The 26,351-nt window shown below is 43.0% G+C and overlaps 1 protein-coding gene and 1 pseudogene across 1 annotated transcript in view; both read left to right on the top strand.

Moving 5' to 3' along the window:
- The window catches only part of Ankub1 (ankyrin repeat and ubiquitin domain containing 1), a 95,228-nt gene that overhangs the window by 50,337 nt on the left and 18,540 nt on the right, over window positions 1–26,351 (top strand).
- Window positions 193–5,837, top strand: LOC114701942 (annotated as a pseudogene).

The following is a 26,351-nucleotide window of genomic DNA, read 5'->3' as shown; positions in this document are numbered from 1 at the left end:
GGGAGTGAACTCCAGCTCCAGCTGGAGAGACCCACGAGCAGCTGCTTAGGACCAGGCCTGTTGGGGACAGCCGGGTCGGTGTGGCTCAGAATCCCCACGGGCCTGTGCGCACGTGCACACACGCACACATACACGCGCGCGAAATAAACGGGGAAACTGTAACAGTCCAAGGCTCCCGGCATCGTTGATGGCATGGGTGTGAGGCTGGTAGCTCTATCAGTTCTCAGATGCCCAGTGCCTTGCACTCCGGGACCTGCCCTCCAATCCTTTGTGGAGCCACAGGTGCTGCGGTGGCGGTGGCGTCGGGTACCTGCTGTGGCGGGGCACGGCCGCGGGTGGCGCTGCGGGCGGCGGCCTTGGGCCAGCAAGGCCCCTTGTGTAGGGCTGGGCGATTCCACACCATGCCCCGCCAATATTAAGGTATCAGCACAATAATATTAATATTAAATAATATCTGCACAGTAAATATTAAAAGAGGTCAATGTAACCTGCTTTCCACGTCTGCCTTTAGGTTCCTATCGCTGCATTTATAACTGCTACAAAAATGCCACCATGTCACCACCATGAAGAAGAGAAATTCTTCCTCAAGGCCAAAGGCCAGAAGGAAACTTTACCCAGCATCTGGGACTCACCTACCAAACAGCTGTCTGTTGGCATGCCTTCGAAACTGTGTAACTTCTGCTTGAGTTCCTTCCCTAATGGGTCCTTAGGGAAGAAAAGGAACCATGCAGTGTTCACACTCACTGAGAGGAGTGTGTGGTTGGCAGCTGGGGTTGGGAAGAGGGAAAGTGAGATGGCAGGATTGAGGTTTTCTAGAGAAGTCCTAGGATGAGAACAAGAGACGTTCTGGGTGAGGAATGGCCGGAGTGACGTCCCAGAGGGTCTTGGTAGGTGACAGGCACACCTTCTCTATGTGAATGGAGTATGCTGGGCTAGCTAACTCATTTTCAAAAGCAATCTCTAAAATATTTTTCCCTTTAGTGCCTGTGATGATGGATGAAGCCCTGAACTACCTAGAAAAGAGACAGGTATCACACTTCTCTTTCAATGTCACACCTCCAGTTAAAACTAGAGCAGGTCACCAATTGTAGACCCTGAGCTAGGAGCACTGGGAGGCAGGCCCAGCATGCAGCATGCTCCCTCCAGAGGCAGACAAACCAGGAAGCTGGTATTTCTCTGATGTACCCTCCTCCACCTCCTAATTCTCTCTTGCCTGGTGATATATTATAGATTGTGTGCCAGTGAATGTGTGCGGGCTCACTTCTGTGACATCTTTAAAAAGAGGTGTATGTGTGTGTGTATATTCATGTATAGAGATCCATTGGAGTCTTTATAACATAGTCTGTAGAACTTTGTTTCTCAAATGAAATCACATCGATTAAGTGATAATGTAGATATAATTCTAAACAGTCTTATTACATAAGAAACACAGAGCCAAATAAAGAGTTAAAAGCCCAAGAGGTCAGAGCACTAGCGAATAGCCTTTAGCTTACCAGATGCTGTCATCCTTGTCCTGAGTGAGAACACCTTCTCCTGTGTGACCCATCTTTTTATTGCCTTTCTGTTCTGCCTTCTCATTGGTTCTAAACCCAACCACATGACTTCCTCGCCATTGCCTGTCTATACAGACCTCCAGGTCTCTGTGGTTGGTACTGGGATTAAAGGCATGTGTCACCAAGCTGGCTATATCCTTGAACATACAGACTCTGCCTGCTATGTGATTGGATTAAGGGTGTGTGCTACTACTGCCAGACTTCTGCTAAATGGTTTACAACTTTATTAACATACAAATAAAATCACATTTCAGCACAAATAAAATATCACCATATGACACAAAGTTATAATCTTAAAAATTTTAATTATAAACTAATCACACAAAAACAAAATATTTTAGTACAACCTTCCCTCAAAAACAATCCCAATATTGGGATTCATTACATCTAAACATGCATGCAGGCACTCTAATATCCTAGGCAGTCTGTTTTTTTGTTTGTTTGTTTGTTTGTTTTTTGTTTTTGTTTTTCAAAATAGGGCTTCTCTGTGTAGTTTTGGTGCCTGTCCTGGATCTCACTCTGTAGATCAGGCTAGCCTCGAATTCACAGAGATCCATCTGGCTCTGCCTCCCGAGTGCTGGGATTAAAGGCATGTGCCACCACCGCCCGGCAAGATGTCTATTTTTTAAACACTTGCATTTTTTATATTCAGAAACACAGTAATTCATATCTCTCTTTGGAGTTGTCTTGGGACAGTTTAAGATGGAGTGAGCTTTATACCTCGTCTCTTTCTATGTCTGTCTAGAACATTCCTTATATTAGTTTGCTTTGCTTTGTATTTTAAGACAGATTTCTTGACTGAAAAGGACGATTACAGACTTGAACTTGTGTAAGATAAAGCAGAAGTGAACTGGGCTCCTCCTGTAAGGCTGAGGATTGGCACACATGTTGAGTCTCCCTCTGCCCTAGACCTCAGGGACTTCTTTTTCATACATGGCTCTCCTTCCCAGTTCCCCTTAGCATCACAGACACATGCTGCCTCCACTCGTGTGTTATTGGGCAGATGTCTACCCATCATCTGTCCTGTTCCTTCTGAGCCTTTCGTATTTCATGTGGTTTGTTGCTACTGTCTGTATCTGTTCCTAGCAAAACTAGAACACCTGTTGCTTAAATTAAAACCTTTTAGGGCTGGGAAGATGTCTTAGCAGGTGGTGAAGGTGCTTGCTGTCCAAGCCTGATGACCTGTGTTCATTCCTGAGACCCCACAGTGGAAGGAGAGAACCAACTCCTGTGGTGATATTGTATTCCCCAATATATTGTGCACCCTAATAAATTTATCTGGGGTGGGGTCAGAGAACAGAACAACCACTAGATATAGAGGCCAGAAAATGGTGACTCTCACACCTTTAGCATTCCAGAGGCAGAGATCCATCTGGATCTCTGTGAGTTCAAAGCCATACGTGGTTCACAGCCAGGCGTAGTGACACACACCTTTAATCCCAGGAAGTGATGTCAGAAAGCAGAAAGATATACAAGGTGTGAAAACCAGGAGCTAGAGTATGTTAAGCTTTTAGGCTTCTAGCAGCAGTTCAACTGAGAACCATTTGGATGAGAACTCAGAGGCTTCCAGTCTGAGGAAACAAGATCAGCTGAGGAATTGGCAAGGTGAGGTGTCTGTGACTTGTTCTGCTTCTCTCATCTTCCAGCATTCACCCCAATACCTGGCCCAGGTTTGTTTTTAATTAATAAGACTGTTTAAGATTCATGCTACAGTTGCGGCCGCCACTACCTCCAAGTCCACTATGGCACCTGGGTTGCCCAGGAGCTTCAGGCCAAATTGGCGGAAAGAGGAGCTCAGATCCAAGGGAGTCGGGAGGAGCTGGTTGAGCGGTTACAGACCTACACCCGCTAGACTGGCATCATGCTGAATCGACCGGTTTTAAGAGGAGAGGATGGGGACAAAGCCGCTTCTCCGTCAGCGCAGGTGTCTGGGATTCCTATGCCACTAACAGCTAATGGGACTCTCACCTCCACCACCTCCACCACTTCCACCACCTCCACCAGGCCTTGGCCTTGGCTTTCCTATGACTCACCCACCAAATTTGGGATCCCCACCTCCTCTCCGAGTTGGTGAGCCTGTGGCATTATCAGAAGAGGAACGGCTGAATCTGGCACAGCAACAGGCAGCTGTGTTAATGGAGCAGGAACGACAGCAGGAGATTGCCAAGATGGGCACTGCTATCCCTAGGCCTCCTCAAGATATGGGTCAGCTGGGTGTTTGTACTCCCCTGGGACCTCGGGCAGCTGCTCCAGTAGGTCCTGTGGTCCCCACTCCCACTGTTTTGCCCATGGGGGCCCCTGTTCCTAGCCCTTGGGGTCTCCCCCTACCCCCTGGAGATGAGAATAGAGAGATGGATGATCCCTCTGTGGGCCCCAAGATCCCCCAGGCTTTGGAAACGATTCTGCAGCTGAAGGAGAGCCGTCAGGAAGAGATGAACTCTCAGCAGGAGGAAGAAGAAATGGATACAGACACTCATTCATCTCTAGGACAGTCAGTATCAGAGACTGAGGAGGACACCGGGTCCATATCCAAAGAGAGAGAGAGAGAGAGAGAGAGAGAGAGAGAGAGAGAGAGAGAAACCGGAAGCGTCGGGACCGAAAGAAGAAAAGCCCCAGCGGGTACCGCCAGCATCTTCAGAGAGCTCTGGGGACTGAAAGACTCAGCTCGATCTCGAGGCTCTGACTCCCCTGCTCCTGATGTCGAGATTGAATATGTGACTGAAGAGCCTGAAATCTATGAGCCCAACTTCATCTTTTTTCACGAGGATTTTTGAGGCTTTCAAGCTCACTGATGATGTGAAGAAGGAAAGAGAAAAGGAGCCAGAGAAACTTGACAAAATGGAGAAGGCTGCAGTCCCTAAGCAGGGCTTTGAGGAGGAGGAGCACAAGGACAGTGATGAGGACAGCAGTGATGATAAACAGGAAAAGAAGCCAGAAGCCCCTAAGCTGTCCAAGAAGAAGTTGCACCAAATGAATCGCTTTACTGTGGCGGAACTCAAGCAGCTGGTGGCTCGGCCTGATGTTGTGGAGATGCATGATATGACGGCACAGGACCCTAAGCTCTTGGTTCACCTGAAGGCCACCCGGAACTCCGTCCCTGTGCCACGCCACTGGTGTTTTAAGCGCAAATACCTGCAAGGCAAACGAGGCATTGAGAAGCCCTGCTTTGAGCTTCCAGACTCCATCAAACGCACAGGCATTCAGGAGATGCGAGAAGCCCCGTGGGAGAAGATAGAACAAAAGACTGTGAAGTCAAAAATGAGAGAGAAGGTTCGGCCCAAGATGGGGAAGATTGATATTGACTACCAGAAACTGCATGATGCCGCCTTCAAGTGGCAGGCCAAACCAAAGCTGACCATCCCTGGAGACCAATATTAGGAGGGGAAGGAGTTTGAGACACGGCTGAGGGAGAAGAAGCCTGGAGATCTAGCTGATGAATTAAGGATTTCCTTAGGGACACCAGAAGGACCCAATGCCCACAAAGTCCCGCCCCTGTGGCTGATTGCCATGTAGCGATATGGGCCACCTCCATCCTACCCGAACCTGAAAATCCCTGGGCTGAATTCACCTATCCCTGAGAGCTGTTTCTTTGGATACCATGATGGTAGATGGGGCAAAGCCCCAGTAGATGAAACTGGGAAGCCACTTTATGGGGATGTGTTTGGAGCCAATGCTGCTGAATTTCAGACCAAAACTGAAGAAGAAGAGATTGATCGGACCCTTTGGGGAGAACTGGAACCATCTGATGAAGAGTCCTCAGAAGAAGAGGAAGAGGAAGAAAATGATGAAGATGAGCTAGATGAGACTGGCTTTATTATGTCTGCGGACAGCGGCCTCATCGCTCCTGGAGGATTCTCGTCTGTGCCAGCTGGAATGGAGACCCCTGAACTCATTGAGCTGAGGAAGAAGAAGATTGAGGAAGCAATGGATGGCAGTGAGACACCTCAGTTGTTCACTGTATTACCAGAGAAGAGAAGAGCCACTGTCGGGGGAGCCATGATGGGATCCACCCACATTTATGACATGTCAACGGTTATGAGTCGGAAGGGTCCAGCCCCTGAACTGCAAGGTGTGGAAGTAGCGCTGACACCTGAGGAGTTGGAGCTGGACCCCATGGCCATGACCCAGAAGGACCATGTGCGGGAGCAGCAGGTACAAGTAGAGAAAGACGATTTCAGTGACGTGGTGGCTGAGCATGCTGCTAAACAGAAGCAAAAGAAACGGAAAGCTCAGCCCGAGGACAGTCGTGGGGGCAGCAAGAAATACAAGGAATTCAAATTTTAGGTCCCTTGCACATCGCTGGCTTTCCTTTAGGCCCTTTGTCTATATGTCTGGGTCCCCAAAGCTAGCCCTGTACTTCGCTAGGCTTGTCGTTTCATGTTCTTATTTTAGACTTGTTTTGTAAATAAAGCCATTTCCCAAGGTGGGAAAAAGATTCATGCCTCAAACTCCTGCAAATTGTCCTCTAACCTCCCTGCATGCACACACACACACACACACACACACACACACACACACACACACACACACAATTAAAAATAAATTTGAGAAGTGTTTTTTTTTATAATTTTTTTTTATTCATTATGTATATAGTATTCTGCTTGCATGTGTCCCTGCAGGCCAGAAGAAGGCACCAGATCTCATTACAAATGGTTGTGAGCCACCATGTGGATTCTGGGAATTGAACTCAGGACCTCTGGAAGAACAGTTGGTGCTCTTAACCACTGAGCCCGAAAAACGTTTTTTAAATTACAGTTTTACAGGCTGGCAAGGTGGCTCACTGGGTAAAGACCCCTGCTGTCAAGCCTGACCATCTGAGTCTGATCCCTGTGAGTCACATGGTAGGAGAGAGCCGACCCCCACAAGTTGTCCTCTGACCTCCATATGTGCACCATGATCATCCCCCCCCCACACACATACACACATATACATCTACACACAAATGTTAAAGACAATTTAAAAATAGTTGGAATTTTACTAATCTCTATCATAATTTTTCCAATTATGAATTGTTATTTTTTGCTTCTTGCAGGAACAGGACCCTAGGTTCACTTACGAGGTGATAGTAGTTGATGATGGCAGTAGAGACCAGACTTCAAAGGTAAATGTGTGTGCTTTTAGAACGGCTGGTCGATAGGAAACTTGGAGTCGTTTAGGACGTGTGGCTATTTCCACTTGCTGGAGGAACCCAAAGCTGTGCTCGTTACTTCTTGTTGCATTTTCATGTCTGTTGTTAATAAAATGCCCTGACCAAAGAAACAACTTCAGGGAGAAGGGGTTCATCACAGCAGGGAAGTCACAGAGGCAGGAGCGTGAGTCAGCTGGTCACATCACATCCACAGTCGAGAGCAGAGAGGAACAGGTGCCCCCACACTGCCTGCCTGCTTGCTAACTTCCTTCAGTCATGCAGTGTTCAGGCCTAGAGAATGGTGCCACCCTCAGTGGGCTGTGTCTTCCAATGTCAGTTACGCTCAACACAATCCCCCAATGAAATGCCAAAACCAAGCTATCACAAGAAGGGTGAGCTGCAGAGGTGGTGTCTGTGCCCAAATGAAAACCCCCGAGTCTGTTGGATTGTGGAATCTGAGTTATTGCTCACCTTTCTGTTTATAGTGATGATGTGCACCCTGACTGACAGATGGTAATTGTACATGTGTATGGGGCACAATGTGGCATTTTGGTACATGCATGTAACATGTTCTGATCACATTGGGATAGCGCATATCCGTGACATCAGTTCTCCAAGCTAACTATATTCTAACTTTCACGTCACCAACAGGTCGCTTTAAAATACTGCCAGAAATACGGAAGTGACAAAGTGCGAGTGATAACTCTGGTACGGAATCGTGGGAAAGGTGGTGCTGTGAGGATGGTAATAATTCTCATTTTTGTTTAAAATATAAGGTGTTCTGATCACCTCCTTTTCAGCCTGTGATGCCTCGCATCGATAGTAGTGTTTGAAGTGATCAACAGCTTTAATAATTCCATATTTGATTTGATAAAGTGTAAGCGTCATGCTCTGTCTGTAATACACCAGATGACACAGAGAACGTTTGTGTTTGTGTGGAGTGTCATTGTCAGCTCTGCCGAGGCCAGAGTGGCAGCTCACAGGACAGTGCTCTCGTGTGTTGCGCTTTCCTGTGGAGGCTCCACAGAGCCTGGAAAAGTCAGGTGACTCCCGGGTCTGCTGACGTGGAGCCCTGTGCAGCAGGGAAGACGGGCCTCTGCACAGTGGAGTGGAGATGGGTAGACAGAGGAGAGGCTCCTGGGGGGAGCCTACAAGGCCCGAGCCCAGGGCCAAGGTCTGTGAGGTAGAAAACAAGTTAAACGGAAAAATGGACAGAGATCCAGTGCGTGTGGAAGGAAATCCAGACAACACCCTGAGATGACTTAGGGTTTCCCCCAAAAGAATCCCTGAACCAGCAGTACAGACTCTCCTCAGCTCTCCAGGTTGTTAGCAGAGGCCCTGGCTCTCACCTTTCACTTCCCTTTCCTCCGGAACACAAAGTGACTCTGGGAGCGTTTCTGTCACCTCCACATCCCATACAGAAGGGGAAAGGTGCTGCTGGCTGCTTTGCCCCTATAAAGTACTTTCCAAACCCCCCTCCCGATCACTTGTTACATCTCAGGGGCCAGGAAAGTGCCACAGGCCATCCCACTTCCTAGAGAGAGCGAGGACTGTTTTCTTCATTTCCAGTTTTTCTTTTTCTTTCCTGGTTGTCTTTAGACTTGAGAAGAGGCATCAGTCCTCCTCCAGGGTAGTGTTGTGTGGGTTTGGTTTATATGCACAGTGGGGGTGAGAAGACAGAGGAGGGGAGGATGCAGGGCAGAGGCCACAGGCAGTCGAGCTGGGTCTGAGGGAGATGGAGGCATCCTGAGGAGGGCCCAGCCCTCGCCAAGGGTCGATGATAAGAGTCTGTGCAGACGTGGATGAGTCATTTCCGCAGTCAGTGCTGGGTGCTGACAAAGGCCCTGGATCACTCCGGCACACACGGAAATTAATGTCCTTGTAAATATATGCATGTGTGGTTATGGTTTGTACTAAGGACCAAACTGATTTTACCGAGTGTCACTTGCCCCAAGGACAGTAGCAGACAGTGTAGGACCTGAAGTTAGTGACACACCTTTGCCCTGTTCAGTAACTCATTTAAAACACTAAAGGCAGCCGGGAGGGAGGCGGTGGCGCACGCCTTTAACCTCAGCACTCGGGAGGCAGAGGCAGGAGGATCTCTGTGAGTTCGAGGCCAACCTGGTCTACAGAGTGAGATCCAGGACAGGCACCAAAACTACATAGAGAAACCCTGTCTCAAAAAAACAAACAAATACTTAAGGCATCATTATAAAGGAAACTCATGTTTCACTGTGCAGTTCTCAAGAATATGAGGCCTCAGACTGGAAATCCTCCTGCTTCCACCTCCTAAATGGGGATTACAGATGCAGAGCCACACCCAGAGCATATGTTATTTCTGTTTGGGGACAGGTTCTTTCCTGTATTGCTCAAGTTGCCTTGAGTCACATGAGCACTGTGACTCACTAACATGGGGCACTTAGATGGTGTGACGTGTGTCCTGCTTTCTGTGTTAGTGCTGAGGACTTCCTTTCTTCCTCCAAGTTGCCTGTATTCATTCTTGATACTTTCCAGGGTATGAGAAGGAGGAGGAGTCTGAAACATTTGCAACAATGGAATGGACAGTAGACACATGTGGGGACTTCCTATCTGTTTAGCTGTGAACTTTGGCCTCCTGACGTATTATTCCTAATAGTTCACTCTTGGATGTCTTAGAACAGAGTGAACTGAAATGCCATCAAGTTTCAACTTAGTTCCAAGCAACTCTCTTTCTCCTGGAATTTGTGAATACAGGGTATATTCAGTTCTCAAGGAGAGAAGATCTTCATGGCTGATGCTGATGGAGCCACAAAGTTTCCAGATGTTGAGAAACTTGAAAAGGGGCTGAGTGATCTCTGGCCATGGCCTGTGAGTGTAAGAACTCACTGCACATGATAGTCAGGAGCACAGGGCTCAAAAGTGAAGTCAGAATTTACCTAAAGTTAAACTTTCTTTTAGTTTAGAAACAGGTTCTCACTATGTAGAGCAGGCTGGCCTTGAACCCACAGAGATCCACCTGCCTCTGCCTCCCAAGCGCTGGGATTAAAGGTGTGCGCCACCGCACCCAGCAGAGTCCTCTTAATAAGCTTGACTAGCTGTCTGCAAGCTATGCGTATTCTGAACCCCTCAATAGACTTTACAAATACTATAGTAACATATTTGTAAATATTATTATTTTCAAAGTGTTTCTAAAGGTGAGACATTCACAATGAAAATGGATGTATTGATGTATGATAGTTAAATATTAAAAAGAATGATGGTGTTGCTTTTTCCCCAGGATCAAATGGCCATCGCTTGTGGGTCTCGTGCTCATCTGGAGAAAGAATCGATTGCTCAGGTGAGGCTTCCCCGAGCTGCCATGGACAGTAGCTCGTTAACCTTCCACCCCCTGTTACATGCACATGCGCATCTTGTCAGATACGGGTTCCTGTGTTTTCTCTCAAAAATGAGCTTCCCTTCAACTTCATTGAATTTGTGGAAGATTAGCTTAAGTGTACACAGGACGAGTGAGGCCTTACCTTACAATGTAAGTGTTCTCAGAATTGTTTCTAAGATGCAGAGATGATCATTTGATCAAGACAGACTTTTCTCAACAAAAATTTATTTTTTAAGATTCTCCTTCCCCCCTCCCTCCCTCCTTCTCTCCCTCCCTCGTTTTGTGTGGGGGGAGGGCACCCACAAAGGCTAGAAGAGAATGTCAGATCTCCCAGAGCTTGTGAGCCCACCCCCAAGTTGGTGCTGGGATCTGGACTCAGGTCCTACAGAAGAGCAATGTATGCTCTTAGGCACTGAGTCATCCCTCTAGCTCTGTGTCTGTTTTTAGCCTGCCCGATTGCCCTCAGTGTTAGTTATACTGGCGCATATTAGTTGCACTGTGTTGTGCATTCCTGAAACAAAATCCAAAATTTTGAAGACCAACATGATGCCATGAAGGGGAGTGTGCCCCAAATATAGAATACCTTTAAAATAACCTTCTGTATATCTACCTAAGGTGGAAATGGAACATGGATTTTACATTTAGACTCTTCCCTTTCCCCTAACTGCCTTGAGTGTGTGTGTGTGTACATATATAAATATTCTATATTATGAAAAACGTACAAACTCTGAAATATTTCTAGTCCCAAGCGTTTATGATAAGCTCTATTCAGAGTGTATTTTGAGTTTTGTTGAGTTTAAATATTTCTCATTTTATGTCTCTGAAGAAACCATTTAACTGCAGATTGTCAGACTTATGACAATTCCTTTTAGAAAGATACATGTCACCAAAGACTGCAGGTGGAGGCTGCTCTTTTGTAGATCATACTAAAAACGCCAGAGCAACTCACAGGATAAAACATTTCAGTGAGGAACTCTCCTTTCTCTCTCTCTCTCTCTCTCTCTCTCTCTCTCTCTCTCTCTCTCTCTCTCTCTCTCTATCTATCTATCTCTGTGTGTGTGTGTGTGTTAGAAGTCGCAGTCAGGGCTTTCTCTTTCAAATGGAGATCTTGAGTGTGAAGTCCATAACCATCATGTTCACAGTGGTTCTTCACCAAGAGCAGAGAAGAGCCAGTGTCAGTGTGTGGCTGTATTACCTGGGGAGGGATTTATAGTGTGTAACTGCAGCCAGTCCATCACTGAGTCACACTGTAGGATGAGACCAGGGCCTGCCTTTGCAGCAGGCCACAGGCCACTTTTGTACACTTTTCTTCTCCAACTATTAAAATAAAATTGAATATCTCCTTCCATGATTCTGAAATGAGGTAGGAGGAGAGTTTAAACTTTATCAAGACAGGGACAGCAAAGTTGCAAACCCTCATGAGTGTGGAAACCAGACTCCTTTGTTGAAGGGCAAGGCAGCAGACTTCACCGGGAAGCAGAGAGACAGCTCTTGCAGCTGGAAGGGACTCCAGCATGAGTTTCCCTAGACACTCGTTTTTCAGAAATAAGCCTTTTTACAAGATTTTTTTATCTTTATTTTATGTATATGAACGTTCTGCCTGTGTGCATGTCTGTGTCCTGCATGTATGACTGACTCTTACAAAAGAAAAGAGGGCACTAGATCCCTGGAGCTGGAGTTGCAGATATTTGTGAACCACAATATAGGTGCTAGGAAGAGAATCCAGGACTGCTGCAAAACAGTCAGTACCCTTAATCACTGAGCCATCTCTCCAGCCCCAAAATAAACAGTTTTTGATATCTACTTAATATTCTATGTCCCATGCAGTTCTTATTAATGAACTGCTATAAGCAAAAAGAAAATATTAAAAAATTAGTATGTGTATATGTATGGTTATGACTAACATAAGAAAAACTATATACAAAAGTACAATAACTATATACAATATATACAAGTAATAAATGCCTAAACAATGTCTAGTCCATTTATATTTGACAAATTCAGAGAAAATAATTCCATTATCTATCCTATTTTGGTAAATCCAAAATGTATCTAATTCACTTTCTATCCTAATTAATCTTCAACTATAACTAACTAATCTTCAACTCCCTCAGAGATCCAAGAAGGAAAATAATATTACCTAATAAAAAATAAAAACAGGAAGTGCATGCAAGCAGCTTCCAAAAAAATTGTGAGTTGACAGAAACAGCCAGCTGCTTGGACAGTCACCTGAGGTTTCTCCGCAGTGTTTGGGGCATCATCTTTAGCCTATAGGCTTAGTGTATCGGACAGACTCATTTGTGAAGTAGGATGTACACAAGGTCAATAGTTCCACTTCACATTGGGTGAGAGCAGTCCATGTACCAGAAACACTTGAATTCCACTAGTGTCATGTCATTATGGTGATATTTTATTTGTACTTAATTGTGATTTTATTTGTATGTTAATAAATAAAGTTGCCAGGGTGGAGGTGGGGGGTCAGAGCTATTAGAGCCATAGCGAAAGCTGGGCGGTGGTCGTGCATGCCTCTAATCCCAGCACTTGGTAGAAGAGCTAGGTAGATCTCTGTGTGTTCAAGGATACAGCCAGCATTAGAGACACACACCTTTAATCTCAATACCAACCATAGAAGACCTGGAGGTCTGTATAGACAGGCAGTGACGAGGCAGTCATGTGTTTGGGTTTACAACTGAGAAGCCAGAACAGAAAGTCTATATGAAGACAAACACACAGGAAGTAGCTCTCTCTTGGCTGAAGAGGCTAGCTGCAGCAGATGGGTAAGGCTCTTAGCTCTGATCTCTTGGCTTTCTTCTTTGCATTGGTTCTGTGTTTCTTATTTAATAAGACGGTTGGTTACATCTACATGTCATGATTCAGGATTTTAAATTCTGGAAATTGTTGATGGTTTTTGAATTCAGCTGTTCATTCTTCTTGGCTGTGTATATGTGGCTTCATCTCAGCATCCCATTCTTCTCCACATCCCTTTATTAAATGCCAGTCTACTATTGAGAGGCGTGAGCTTAGTTACTCTTCAAGAATAACTGTTTCAGCTGCTGTTCCACTGCACATCAGAAGCCATCGGCCCACTGCCTGTTCAGCTGCCTTCGAAGAAAAGGGCACTGTACCTTTTCTGGATTGCAAAGGCCACTTCAGGGATAGTGCCATATTGTCCTGGCCTCAGAAGATGCCTTTTGATAAAGCCATAACCACACTTGTTTTGGCAAGAATCAGTAATCCTTTATTTCGTGTCCTGTCTGTCCATTTTGTTCTGTTGATTCAAGGATACTTTGTTGTCCAGTGGCTAACTTTTGCCACAATGAAAGTTAACTCCATATGCAGTTTCTTCAATGCCCATATTTTCTCTGAAGTAGATTGGTACTGTATGCACAAATGTGAAGAACCAAACATAGTCACAATGATACTGGGGAAACAAAGCAAATGCATTGAAAGCCCCCTGGGTACCTGCCCAGTGAGATGTTCTTCCCCAAGTCCAAAAGAGATGCTACAGGCAGCTGGGATCTAATCTGAGGGATATCAAATGAATCTACATACACTGAGCTTTTTTAGTCCCTTCACTTTATTCTTCTAAGTCAATTCTACCAGTGTCATGGGGGTACCAGTCTGTATACACTTACAAGCAGTAAGTCTTTGGCAATGCAATGTGAGGATTCAAGTTTTCAGGATCATAGAGAGAGTTGATAAGATCCATACATAGAGCAGCAATTGTCAGCTTTCATTTACAACCCAAAGGGGAAGTGACTAATGGAGTTCTCTGGTAGGGTCAACTAAAATTGGCTAAAATTAATTAGCGGATCTAAAGAGGAATTTATGTGCCCAGACTATATTCTCAGAAGTAACTAGGTAAAAGGTTAGGAGTCCATATGTTAGTATAAGTCACAAGAAAAGTAAATTGTCTTTTTTCCTTTGGGGCCACTACTGGGTCAGGTATCTTGGCAGCACCATTTTCTGGCAGGGCGGGGGATGTGTTCTCAGTTACTAGGCACGTGCCCTGTGTAACAACATGTAGTATTTGGTTCATAAATGCACTTTCACTCTGAGTCATGGCTAAAGGGAGGAATCTCTAGAACTAAGAATAACACCTGGTCTATGGAATTAAAGAGGAGGATTTAAGCTTAATTTGCACAAGAAACAAAGCTTGGCACCTATCATCCACCTGGCGTTGGTGGTTGTCTCATTGGGTCCGTGGAAGTATTTACCTTATCTCAGTAACTAGCAGATGGCCATCCTGGTAATTGTAAGCAGTAAATTTGTTAAATTAGGGTCTTGTGTTAATAAACCAGAGTGAAGGTAAGGAGTTAAGGATTTAAGGTTAGTGAGGTTAGCTTTTCTTATCTGTAGGTGAGATGAGCTGTCCTTAGATGTTTGGAAAGTGTCTCAGTTGAAATACTTTTGTCTGGAGATGGCATTGGCCAGATATCTGCTAATGAAGATGATTGTAGAAAGGCAGACTCTAAGTCTATGCTAGAATAAGAAGAACAAAGGCCTGATTATGGGGAAGAGGTCTTTGTGGTGATATTTTATTTGTGCTCTAACAAATAAAATTTATCTGGGGATCAGAGAACAGAACAACCACTAGATTAGACATAGATGCCAGACAGTGGTGGCACACATGCCTTTATTCCTGTCACTTAGGAGGCAGAGATCCATCTGGATCTCTGTAAATTTAAGGCCTCACTGGGAACAGAGCCAGGCGTGGTGGCACACACCTTTAATCCCAGCACTTGAGATTTCATGTCTTTGCTTGGGGAGGACACATGCCTTTAATCCCAGGAAGTGATGGCAGGAAGCAGAAAGGTATATAAGCCATGAGGACCAGAACTAGAGGCTTTTAAGCAGTCAGCTAAGACCCTTTCAGGTGAGGACTCAGAGGCTTTCACTCTGAGGATTCATGGAAACAGGATTGGCTGAGGAGTTGGCAAGGTGAGGTTGGCTGTGACTCTTTCTGTTTCTCTGATCTTTCAGAATTTACCTTAATATCTGGCTCTGGATTTTTTATTAATAAGACATTCTAAAATTTATCTGATTTGTAGTTATATGCCCTTGTGAGTGCTTGCGGCCATGAAAACTAGAAAAGGTGGTTAGATGCTTGAGGCTGAGATTTCAGGCAGTTGTAGAGCAACAGGCTTGGGTGATAGAGACCCAACTCAGGTCCCCTGCAAGAGTACTATTGACACCTGAGACATGTATCTCTCCCCCTGGAAATTTCTTACTGTTAACCTGACTAAATTTTGATTTACCTTGTACACACACACACACACACACACACACACACACACACACACACACACAACCTCCAGGCATGTCTGTGTGTATTTCTAGACAGCCTTAAATGAGGTAAGTCTTCCCAAATGCATCGATGCATGTCCCAGATTGGCCAAAAAGATTACATAATGCTGAAATCACCTAAGCACCAGCTTTCATTTCTTTTTGCAAACACACTGCTATTCTCCAAGGTCTCTGCTTGGAGTGGAGATTCTAGGGTCTTTGCATCTTACTAAAATATTTTGTTAAAATTTCATACATATTGCAAAGAAAAAGAAACTACAAAAAGCAAACAGACATTCCAGAACTAATATGCTACCAAGAGGAACAGGGAATGAATTGAATCAGTGACTTTACAGGTATCGTGATTATCCCTTGGTTTTGTTTATTTGTTTGTTTTGGGATGAAAAGGAGGAGGAGTTTTGTTGCAGTGGTTTAAATGGGGTGCCCCTCTAATTTCAGGTATCTCAAAACTTGATATTCTCTTTTTGACACCATTTGGGTGGTTTAGGTGATTTGGGTTCCTGGAGGAAGTATGTCATTGGTTGGAACTTAGGGTTTCAAAAGCCATGAGCATTTCCAGTGCACTCTGTCTACTTCATGTTTGCTGTCCAAGACAAGAGCCTTCAGCTCTCAGCTTCCTGTTTGAGTTGCTCTGCCTGCCTGCGCCCATGCTCCTCTGCTGTGATTGTGAGGATTCTAATCTTGAAGCCCCAAATAAACACATGCTTCTAGAAGTTGCCTTGGCCATGGTTTTATACCACAGCAATAGAAAGTAACTAAGAGAAAAAGTTGGTTTCAGGGCTAGCAAATCATGTAGAGATATCTGAGAAGAGGGAATCTGAATTGAGAAAATGCCTCCATAGATTGGCCTATATCGTTGGGAAGTCTATGGGACATTGTCCTGATTAACAAATGAATTTCTAGGGCCAAGATCTCCAGGATGGTGCCAGCCATGAGCTATTTACCGTGGATTATATGAGAAAGAGAAATAGATGCAAGGCAGTAAGCAGAACTCCTGCATGCCTTCTGCTCCAGCTCTAGCCCTCCAGGGTCCTGCTCTGCTTCAGTGGGAGCCCTGCCATTTCTTAGTAATTAACTGCTAACTGGAAGTATATCATGAAGGGAATCCTTTCCTCCATAAGCTTATTTTTGTTAGTGTTTCATCACAGCAATAGTCACAAAGTAAGGCACTTGCTAAGTTGAACAATACTGAAAATTATCTTTTGATTGAGTTGGTGGAGTTAAGTCAACTTTACTAATCACTTACATTCCTTCCCAGGATACACCTAATTTTATGTTTGACCAGTCTTGCACAAGATAGGAAAGAAATGATTATCAGGAAGATCACACTCAGATGATTGCTGTATTTCATATGCAAATAGTTCAGAATGGCTTTGCTTTTTGTTTTCATACCTGAACATATAAAGGAACATATTTGAATAGAATTGTCCATATGGAGGAAGCATTAATAATTGTTATGAATGAAAAAACACATACTTTATTGCTCCATTTAAATTGAACATGCAGCTTGATATAGGCTTGGATTTTATATTGCCAGTAGATTGGTAGTTGAATAGTTTAAAGGGGGGAGATGGATTTACATAGCCCAAGCCACCTAGAGTCCTAGATGAGTAAGCCATTCCTTGTGCTATACTGCCCCATTGTGAGTCACATGACCATGACTTCCTTCCTATGGGCCTTATTCCTGAAATCTACTAGCTGAAATATATTCTTGCTCCCTTACAAAGGTTTTGTCTGTCATTTTAACACAAAACAAGAGAAAGTGTTATATAAGTCTGCACTTGTACATTCAGGGTTTACTATTTATTTTTTTATTTTATCAGTTTTCTGAATTTAGTCCAAAATGTTTTGATCATATTCAACTCCCAGAACTCTTCCTATAAACCTATTCCCACTGAACTTTGTACCCTTCCTTTGTTTAAACCCATCATGTCCAATTTGTTAGTTACAGATTTTCTCAGAAGATTTATATATTAATGACTTAATCTTTCAGGCTCTTCTACTGGGAATTAAGTTTTAATAGATAAGCCAAACTGTGAGGCAAATGGATTGTGCAGCTGTGACATTAGAGGGAATATAAGACCCCATCTTTCTCTCTGGCTGTCTCTCCTTCTGCTTTTTCCCTATCAGATGAGTTATGTTTGTTCTCAGGAATTTCCCCCCGCCCCATGAAGTATTACTCTCAGGCTCTATATAAAGAAAGCATATCAATGATAAGCTGGAACATCAATAACACAAGTGAACATGAACTGTGTGTGGAGCGCTGGCTCAGCAGTAGTGACCATTGGCGGCTGTCTCAGAGGACCCAGCTCTTGCTCCCAGCACCCATATTTTGGATCATGACCATCCAGAACTCCAGTTTCATGGGATCCAATGTCGTCTTGCTTCCAGGGGCATCTTGCTTTCAAGGGCCCAAACTTACATGTAGGCAACGTAAAACTTACTTCAGAGTAAAAAATAAATATTTCATTCATGCTTCATACAAATTAAAATAAACATTTTTGTGCTAGAATTATGGCTCAGTAGATAAGAACACTGGTTGCAAGTCTAGAGGATCCAGGTTGGATTCTCAGCATGTCATGGTAGCTCACAGCTGTATGTAACTTTAATTCCAAGGAATACAAAGCTTTCTTCAGATATCCAGGGGCACTAGGCAAGGTTGGAATATACAAACTTACATTCAATCAGACCATTAATAACACAAAAATAATTTTAAATACTTTAATAATACCAATGTTTAATTTTTATGAGTGGATCCTTACAGGTATGTTGTTATCCAAATGAAAAGCTGCCTGGCATAAGAGCTGATAGACAAGATTTTGCTGACTGAGCCATAAATGGCAAATGGAATACACTGTATAGAGCCTTGCTGACCATATGCTCAATCCACACAGTAATGTGACTGAAGACCAGAGTAGCTGGGAATAAATGTCACTCCTAAGGATAAGAAAACTACTTTGGAATATTTGTCCAAGTCTATATCATTTCCATGTTTGTCCACGATCCTGAATATTCGCTTGTTGAACCCCAGCACTTATCTCTTTTCTCATCTCTCATCTCTATGGTTCAGGCACATTGGATTCTCAATCCCAATTAAGAAAGGAATGATTCACTTACTTCCAATCCACGTTGACAATTTCCCTTCCCTGAAATAGACCAATTCCTCTTCCACCTCACAAGAATGCAATTCAAGGGTGTCCTTTAACAGCAATGATCTTGTCCAAGTTATGCCCAATTATTGGATCACAGTGGAGACTTTGTTCCCAAAGGCAGAGAACAAACACTCTTACCTTTTTTGAGAGATCATCTCCAAATCCCGAGTTGCAAGAAGTAGGCCTCCATAGAAGATTAGGGGCTATGCGAACTGACAACCCATAAGCGTCCATGTGATTAATGGAAGAATGCTTTTTAATCTTGTATAATACACTCATATCTCAAGAGGATGAAATTAGTTTTGGGCATCTGTGATAAAAGACTAAACAGAGAAAAATGCAGAAGTTATGCTTGTTTGTCCTACAAGTAATGTTACTTATGAATCTGGAAATACCAAGAAAAAGAAGGGTAAATCTTTTATAGACTAGTTCATGGTATTATCAGAATTCAAAAGAAGTCAAGAATATAACTAAAATATTTTCTGCAAATCACTTCTGTGTATAGAATCATGGGAAATTTTTGAAAATGATGTATGTATGACTATGCACCATATGTGTGCTGGTTGCAAACAGTCATGGGGGTGCTGGGAATGGAAACATCCAGAGATGTTAAACACTGAACCATCTGTCCTCTCCAGACACCATGGAGATGGACACATGTAATATGTAACTTAATACAAACACATGTAACACTCACTTGTCGTTCTGGAATGTGATGAGCTGAACAGGACTGATGAAACTAAGCCATGCACTTATAAAAGCTGCTTCTGCCGGGCGGTGGTGGCGCACGCCTTTAATCCCAGCACTCGGGAGGCAGAGGCAGGCGGATCTCTGTGAGTTCGAGGCCAGCCTGGGCTACCAAGTGAGCTCCAGGAAAGGCGCAAAGCTACACAGAGAAACCCTGTCTCGAAAAACCAAAAAAAAAAAAAAAAAAAAAAAAAAAAAAAAAAAAAGCTGCTTCTATAGATAAGGCTGAGATGCTAGAGTCCTGACTGGTAATGGGAGCTCAAAGCTCCTCTGTTCCCTAAGAAGTCATTCTATGGAGTATTGTATAGGAAAATGTTTCAAAGAAGTTGAAGTTGAACCTGACCTAGACTTCTCTAGCTTGCTATAGTTGAGAATGTTGAATTCAATAACAGCTTTATATACCAATCCATGTCAGATATTCAGCATGTGAAATATCATTAAATATTTTATAGTAATATTAGGACAGAAAAAACTCACAGGCATGATACACACATAGGCATGCACACATACATGCACACATACACATCCTTTTCATTTGTCTCATGCAGGAACACAAAACTGTATTCTATACTGGCCTGGACCCAACTATCTAGCCAAGGCTGTATGCCAAATCATGACAATTATAATGTTTGCAGCCTCCCAAATGGTGAGATTACAGGCATGAGGCAACACACATGACTGAGAAATGCATCTGTTTATAAAGTGACTCTACATGTGTGAGCAAAAGAAACCTCTTGGCATGGGACATCATTTCAGTGGCTAATCTTGCAAATACAAGCTAATATATCTTTAAGAATATATCACTTCTCTTTTATGTTGTTCCCCAAGTGATTAATGTATTGTTACCTTTGGATAGCAGCAATATTTTGATTCAGAAATCCTTTATCAGGGACTTCAAGCCATTTTTGTATAGGTCAGAACAAAACAAGCTTCCTTGTATACATCCAACACATTCTTTATATGTACAAAAAAAGAAAAACAAGAATCATAATAGTCAATATACATTGGAAAAATTATTGAGAAACATTTTTGTTGAAAAAAATCAGTTTAGAACAGTGGTTCACGACCTGTAGGTCCTAAATCCTTTGGAGTTTGCATATAAGACATTTAAGTTACAATTCATAACAGTAGAAAATTATAGATATGAAGTAGCAACAAAACAATTTTATGGTTAAGGGTTGCCACAACACGAGGAACTGTATTAAAGGGTCAGAGAATTAGGAAGGTTGAGAACCACTGGATTAGACCCCATTTCCTTAAAAGATTCCCAACATGTCATCTACTCAGAATCTCAGCTCAACTGTGGAACCCAGAAGCAGGAGCTTGGGTTTTCTCATCTAAGACTGGAGTCAAAGGAGCAAAGTCTGGATGTGGTGGCAATGAAATAAACCTACTCTCTGCTAAAAGTGCTCTTCCTGGATATAAGCACCCAGAAAAATAGGCAGGGTCAGTAAACACCTCATCCTGATTCTACAATTTGATAAATCAGAGCTTTTAATTCATATTCATGGTAAGAAAAGTTCTAATGTGCATGTAGAGCTCTGCTTACAGGCACACTTGGAGTAGGGCTGAACTTTCTCACCTGACCTCCTTGTGTCCCATGTGAGAATTTCTCAGTTTCACATTGATTCCCTTAACTGTGCAAAAATTCAACTCTTTAAATTATAAGCAGCAGCTTGTGTGATGGACGTCAAAGTCCCTTTATCTGATTCCTTCCAAACCCAGGGTTTGATTGTGTATATACTGCACTTTCAAAAGGCTAGGGACACTGATGTGTGAGGCTTAGGTGGGCGTGGTATTACACACTTAAAATCTCAGAGCTCAGAATGATGCAGTGAGACCTTAGGTTAGGAGTTAGAGTGGGTTTCAAAGACAGATGAATCTCTAAATAAATGACCAAACTAAAATAAAATGGGAGGAATCTCTATTTTTGGTAGGAAAAAGAGCCAGATATCAAATTACCTAAAAATAGCTTAACATGCACATATCCACTTTTCTCACTAAATAGCCAAGAACAGTTCAGGCTTAACTAGTTCAGGAAACACCACCATCAACTTTCATGTTCATGATTCAGTAAAGGTTGACTCATTTCAATGTTTCCTGATCTGTAAATGGTTAAGCATGGGTAGAAGCACTAAGGATAGAAAAATGAGAAAAATGGACAAATCCCAAGTCTTCTTGTACCTTTAATGGGCTATGAATGCACAGGACTGCCTTGGTAGTCACTGATCTTCACATTCTTCCCATGGTGTGGTCCCAACTTTCTGGCAATAAGAGCAAGTCACACCTGGCAATCTCTGGGGTCAAGGAGGGATCCAGCGGTACCTTTGCCTGATATTACTAAGCTTGCCTACTCTCAGGGCATTATCTCTCCCCTTGATGTCTGGGTCACACAGAGTCTACGGAGAGATGAACTCAGAACAAACCCCAGTTAAAATAAACAAATGGTGTTTGCTGTAGAGCCACTGCTTACAGACAGCTCCATGGCAAGTTCAATGTGGTAGACTCTTCATGAGTAGGTTAGGCTAATTCTTGCTTATCTGACATGGCATTGGGATGGCAACATCTGGTAAATGTGAAAGTACTTGCTTATTTTTTGGTAGAGAAGGAAACAATTTCATGTATGTACTTGACAGAGTGCAGCATCCAACTCTTTGTGAACCTGTTACTGGTCATTGGTGGTCTAGTCATATATATATTTGGTAAGCAGGATTTAAGACGAGATTTGTAAATCACACTTTTCCCACTATTACTGTTTGTTTTGTTATTTCCTCACATGGTGAGGTCAGAAGTGAATCAATGGAGTCCTTTGCATATGTTAGGCAAACCTAACATATGGGGAAGTTATCTTCTAACAGGCTCTTCAACTGTGTCTTTGTGATAAATCCTTTAGCTTATCAGACTTTTATCTACCAGGCCTCTCATCCTGAGGTCATTGTGTAAAGGAGACTATCATCATCAGTTTATCTCAAGGAAGGAAAGTACTTAAGCATCTCTAGAGGGATGCTGAGTGTGGAGGATGCTAAACTTTCTTCACCTTTAAGACATATGCAACAACAAGGACAGATTCCTCAGTCAAGCTGAATTCCTCCCCATCATCAAGCTTTCTTTAAGAGTTCGGAAGGATTTGTTGGCTATTGTTCTGAAGATTTTCTCCATATATGGTCCCTTTTCCTCAATAATAGAGCGTGTGTCCTGTGTGAGGTAAAGGAAAGCTTCTGTTATTATAGATCCATGCTTTGGAAGCACCAGTGTGTCTCTTACTGAGAACCAGAGCAAGGGCAGGCACAGGTGCAGATCTACACCTGGGAGGAAGGAAGATTTTGAATTTTTCTTTAATTTTTTCTTTCTTTTTATAGCTTCAAGATATATCTTCTCCCTTAATTGCTTTTCCTAATTTGGAACACTGGAATTTGTTGGAATCAGTTATTCCTCAGCACTGACTCACACTTTTGTCCCCCAAGCGTTTTGGTGAATGGTCCCCTCTTACTCTTGCCTTCTCTTCTATGAAGATCTTTCCCAAGCCTGCCATCCTCAGTTTCTATTGGTATATTTCCCTTCCAGTATCCCAGCTGTTATTATTACTTCCTGTCTGTCCTGGGCCCTGTTATGAGTCTTAAAATCTGTGTTTTTAAGAAATTTCTATCTCATTACCCTTCCTTTTACAGACTCTCATTTCCTTCATCTGTGACTTTTATTTTCAACTATCAATGTCATAAGATGCTGTCACAGTCAAGAACTCAAAGGAATATCAGTTCGTCTTCCATGTTTTCAGTATGTTAAAATGACTACCATACATAACCTTTACTGAATATTTTCTCTACTATCAAATTTGGGATGATCATAATCATGGTTACCAGAAAATTTTGTAAAATACACAAGGTGTGGGCAGTAACTATCATGTCTCTGACATGATAAACTTGTTCATATGCAGCATAAATTCCTGAAACTGAGTATAGTGCTAAAATGGATGCCGCACAGTAAATATGTATTTTCAATGGCAATTTAGTAATATTTAAAATAGCTCATACCATATTTGGTGGCTTGTAAATATATTTTACTAGGATGAAAGGGTTGATATATAACACATACCAATGCTTATATATAATTCCTTTAAAATATAAAACATGACACTCTAGATATTTTGAATTATAAGATGGAATAATCTCAGAAACAGTGATATTAAGGAAGATCCCTGAGTAATACGCAGTCATGAAAGAATTGAAGTTTGGGGACTCAGAGGGTCTCACCCATAGACCTATTTCCTCTAATAAACTTGTGGGTTTGGATCTTTGTGGAAAATAGTGGAAGACATGGAAATACTGTAGGTTTTTGTTATTATGCTTTTGTTTGTTTTATTTTGTTTTTTCAGTTTCCTTGAATTACATGACTCTAACTTCAGCGCTATTAATTTCTTTGAGGCACTATTTTAAAAGGAGCTCACCCTCTGGACAGGTTATCTAAATATTCATCAATTTTACAATTCACTGAAGACAGAGGTTCCCAGAAAATATGTTGAAAAGGAGAGCTTGTAGACACCCAGAGTGAAACTCACCAATATTAGAGTAAACAGATTGCCATCCTCACACACACTCAGGAGAGACATCCGTAAGAGTTGTCTCTTTACTGGTGGTGAAGGGGTATCAGGATTTACAATGAATTGGTCTTCATTTGGTGCTGGTGGGGTGTAAGAATTTCCAACCTGCCGGGCGGTGGTGGTGCACACCTTTAATCCCAGCACTCGGGAAGCAGAGCCAGGAGGATCCCTGTGAGTTCGAGGCCAGCCTGGGCTACCAAGTGAGTTCCAGGAAAGGCGCAGAGCTACACAGAGAAACCCTGTCTCGAAACCCCCCCCCACCCCGCAAAAAATTAAAAATAAAATAAAATAAAAATAAAAATTTCCAACCAGGTGTTCCTCATTTGGTTCTGGTGGGGTGTCAGAATTTCCAACTAGGAGTTCCTCATTGGGTACTGGTGGGGTGTGAGAATTTCCGACAAGTTGTTCTTCCTTTGGTGCTGGTGGGATATCAGAATTTCTCACAAGGTTTACCTCTTTGGTGTTGGTGGGGTGTCAGAGTTTCCAACCAGATGTTCCTCATTTTTTGCTGGTGGCGTGTGAGAATTTCCATAAAAATGTTCCTCATTTGGTGCTGGTGGGGTGTAAGAATTCTCAACCAGTATTTCTTTGTTTGGTGCTGATGGAGTGTCACAATTTCCAACCAGATGTTCTTCCTTTGGTGCTGGTGGGTGTCACAATTTCCAACGAGGTGTTCCTTGTTTGGTGCAGGTGGGTTTTCAGAATTTCCAACAAGGTTTTCTTCTTTTCGTGCTGGTTGCTGTGAGAATTTCCAACCAGGTGTTCTTCTTTTGGTGCTGGTGGGTGTGAGAAACTCCAACCATGTTCCTTGTTTGGTCCTGGTGGGTGTGAGAATTTCCAACAGGATTTTCCTCCTTTGGTGCTGGTGGGGCATGAGAATTTCCAATGAGGTGGTCCTGGTTTGGTGCAGGTGATGTGTCATAATTTCCCACCTGGTTTTCATCTTTTGGTGCTGGTGGGGTACAAGAATTTCCAGCCAGATGTTCCTTTTTTGGTGCTGGTGGGTTGTGAGAATTTCCAACTAGATGTTCATCATTTGGTCCTGGTGGGGTGTGAGAATTTCCAATGAGGTATTTCTCATTTGGTGCTGGATGGGTGTGAGAATTTCTAAAGACGTGTTCCTGTTTGGTGCTGGTGGGCTATCAGAATTTCCCACCAGGTTTTCTGCTTTTGGTGCTGATGGGGTGTGAGAATTTCCAACCAGATGTTCCTCCTTTGTTGTTGGTGGATGTGATATTTTCAAACCAGCTGTTCCTTGTTTGGTGCTCGTGGGTTTTGAGAATTTCCAAGGAGGTGATCCTTATTTGGTGCTGGTGGGTTGTGAGAATTTCTAACCAGTATTTCCTTCTTTGGTACTGGGATGTGAGAATTTCCAATGAGGTGTTCCTTGTTTGGTGCAGGTGGGGATAAAAATTTCCTACCAGGTTTTCTTCTTTTGGTGCTGGTGGGATGTCAGAATTTCCAACCAGATTTCCCTTGTTTGGTGCTGGTGGGGTGTGAAAATTGCCAGTGGGTTGTTTTTCTTTGGCACTGGTGGAGTTAAGCACATGTTGTCTTGGCTGGTATCAGAGCCTCATGTAATCATCAGATTTAAAATGATGTTTTGATTTGTGTCTCAGAATGTAAAAAAGAAAGGAGATCACTGTATGTTGTAATTCAACTCACTTAGCCCTCACATGCCCTCTTCATTTTACACCTTACACACCACCTGAATAAACATAATACACAGAAAATAACAAATATTATGGCATTTATAATAATGAGTCTGCATTATGAGGGACATGATATCTATTGGCATATGACCCATACTTGTAGGTATAATCAGTAAATTCTGGTGTTTGTCTTGGACACTATGCATATTGGTATTAGGTCAAGCAGTGATGTAGTATACAATCTGAGGCTTCCTGTGTGAATTCTTGACTGAACAGCATTGGGCACTATAATTTAAACACAGTATCTGCACATATCTTGCCTGACTGAATTTCTCTGACAGCCTTTAGCTCCCCCCCCCCCCTTGAACTATGAGCTCAAATCTGAGATCACAGCACAGTTCTCCCCTATGGATATATTATGCTATATGAAGACTTCCAAAAGAGACATGCATGATGGTGCACACCTTTAATCCCAGTTCTCAGGAAGTAGAGCCAAGAGGATCTCTGTGAGTTTATGACCAGCCTGCTCTACAAAGCTAGTTCCACAACAGTCAGGACTGTTAAAGAGAGAAACCCTGACTGGCAAAATTGAGTGACTATTCTGAGTATTATAAAAATCAGTCAGGAGTCAAGATATCGCGGTAAGTGACATTTCTCCACATATTCTCAATGAATTGGATACTTGGCACTGCTAGGATTTACTTCTTACATAAATTCAGGACCACTGTGAAGAAGGAATGACAATGCACAGGCAGTTTCTGACAACAGGAAAACACCTATCATGTTCAGGTGAAGTTTCACTTCCAAATAGTTTTAGTACACTCCCAATGGCTGTTTGTTGTAAATGATGTTTTCGGGTG

This window comes from Peromyscus leucopus, chromosome 6, assembly GCF_004664715.2.
Source record: "Peromyscus leucopus breed LL Stock chromosome 6, UCI_PerLeu_2.1, whole genome shotgun sequence".
Lineage (NCBI taxonomy): Eukaryota > Metazoa > Chordata > Mammalia > Rodentia > Cricetidae > Peromyscus > Peromyscus leucopus.
Note: the sequence above shows the minus strand (reverse complement) of the source record. Positions and strands in the feature narration are given on the sequence as shown.